This window comes from Octopus bimaculoides, chromosome 13 (genome assembly GCF_001194135.2).
Source record: "Octopus bimaculoides isolate UCB-OBI-ISO-001 chromosome 13, ASM119413v2, whole genome shotgun sequence".
In the NCBI taxonomy this organism is placed as follows: Eukaryota; Metazoa; Mollusca; class Cephalopoda; order Octopoda; family Octopodidae; genus Octopus; species Octopus bimaculoides.
In genome coordinates, this window is record NC_068993.1 from 34,024,360 (window position 1) to 34,026,836 (window position 2,477).

The 2,477-nt window shown below is 35.5% G+C and overlaps 1 protein-coding gene across 1 annotated transcript in view; it reads right to left on the reverse strand.

Moving 5' to 3' along the window:
* The window catches only part of LOC106868725 (pyrokinin-1 receptor), a 39,542-nt gene that overhangs the window by 10,902 nt on the left and 26,163 nt on the right, over positions 1 to 2,477 (reverse strand). The window lies entirely within an intron of this gene.

Here is a 2,477-nt window from a genome sequence, read left to right on the forward strand (position 1 = left end):
CCTATCATAGTAGGTGCCTTAGGTATAATAAAAAAATATTTAGACAAATACATAACAAAAACACCAGGACTTACAAATATATATAACATACAGAAAATTGCACTACTGGGTACTGCACACATTCTACGCAAAACACTTTCAATACAGTAAACATAAGAGCACCACAGCAAACCACAGCACATACCTAAGGCGCACAGAGCTGCGCTCGGTAGTGAAGTGAAAGCACGTTATAAAAATAAAACTACTGAATAATAATAATAATAATAATAATGATGATAACAATAATAAGCAGTGGTTCAGCAAAGATGCAGACTGACGCAGCTGTTATGCTAATACAGCATCAGTAGATAATAGAGTAAGGAGGAGGACGTGGACCAGCTATTGAATTACAGCGACAATGGAAAGTGCGGGTAAAATGTACCCCAGTAGTTATTGGTGCATTGGGAAATATCCCCAAAGATCTGAACAGGCAGCTCCAGAAAACAGTGTTATTAGAGATATCTAGGATATTTAGGAGGGTTCTTGGCATGTTAGGCTACTTGTTGTAGCTTGATGTTAGGATTCTCTTCTCTATTCCAACTGTCTAATCTGCGTATATGAAAATGAGCGTATATGAAAATAATAATAATAATAATAATAATAATAATAATAATAATAATAATAATAATAATAATAATAATAATAGAGGAAGCAACCATACTCTGGGATATGCCAATACACACAGATAGAGAAATTAAGACAAATAGACCAGATATAGTTGTCAAAGATCATGAAGCGAAAAAATGCTTTCTAATTGATGTATCAATACCAGCAGATGACAACGTTTCCCTAAAAGAAATGGAAAAACTTTCAAAATACAAAGACCGGGAAATAGAGGTAAATCGAATGTGGAATCTAAAAACAGAAACAATTCCTATCATAGTAGGTGCCTTAGGTATAATAAAAAATATTCAGACAAATACATAACAAAAACACCAGGACTTACAAATATATATAACATACAGAAAATTGCACTACTGGGTACTGCACACATCCTACGCAAAACATTTTCAATACAGTAACCATAAAAGCATCACAACAAACCACAGCACATACCTAAGGCACACAGAGCTGCGCTCGGTAGTGAAGACAAAGCACGTTATAAAAATAAAACTACTGAACAACAACAATAATAATAATAATAATAATAATAATAATAATAATAATAATAATCATAATAATAATAATAATAATAATAATAATAATAATAAATTCCCTCATGCAGAACCAGGTAGTGGCTATCATGGCTTCTGATCTTAACTGATTGGAAGTGTTATCATGTACATTGTTTTGTTTTAGTATAAAAAAATGAGATGCAGCAATCTGCTGAATACCACAGATTTGCTTGTCATTTGTTTGACCTTAACCGGTTGAGCATGTCCCTTAGTGGCTGACGATATGTGCATCTCTGATCAGGAGCAGAAGTAGTGAGAGAGCATCATAGCTATGTGTTGAGAGGAAGTTTGAATAATTTACTTTTGGATATACGGGTGCTTTGTTCAACATCCTTAAACAAACCTTATTCAGGGTCCTATTGAGCAGGATGGGCTACTCGACCTGAAGGAAAATTCTAACTGGGCCACACCTGCACGGTCATGCACTGTTTATCTTGATATGAGATCACTATGTCGCCCATATATGGTTGGGATACATGTACCTGGTGTACCGTTATCAGACGAGTAGTAATGATGGGTATACTGAGTTTCGTATATCTTACTCCAGTGTCACTTTGATGGCATGGTTTTCATGGCTTCTGATGTTAACTGATTGGAAGTGTTATTATGCATCTTGTTTTGTCTTGGTATAAAAGATGGGCTACAGAAAACATTCTGCTCAGTACTACAGATTTGCTTGTCAATTGTTTGACCATAACCAGTTGAGCATGTCCTTGAGTGGCTGACGATATATGTATCTCTGATCACGAGCATAGCCATGTGTTGAGAGGAATTCTTTGGGGCTTAGATAATTCACCTCTGGAAACATTGGTGTTTTGTTCGACATCCTTAAACGACCCTTATTCAGGGACCTTTTCAGCAGGATGGGCTACTCGACTTGAAGGAAATTCTTACTGGGCTCCACCTGCAAGGTCATGCTGTTTATCTTGATATGAGATCACTATGTCGCGCACATATGGTTGTAATGCATGTGCCTGGTGTACCCTTATCAGAGGGTAGTCATGATGGGTGTACTGGGCTTCGTATATTTGACCCCAGTGTCACTTGGTATGCACTGCTCTCTCACTCAATAATAATAATAATAATAATAATAATAATAATAATAATAATAATAATAATAATAATAATAATAATAATAATAATAAAATTCAAGAATTAGACGAACTAGAAACACCTGCAGAAAAAGCTAAGCGCTTGAAAACCCGTGCTAAAATTGCTGCCTTAGATATTATGACTGAAAAATGGCTTGGAAAACCTCTCAAT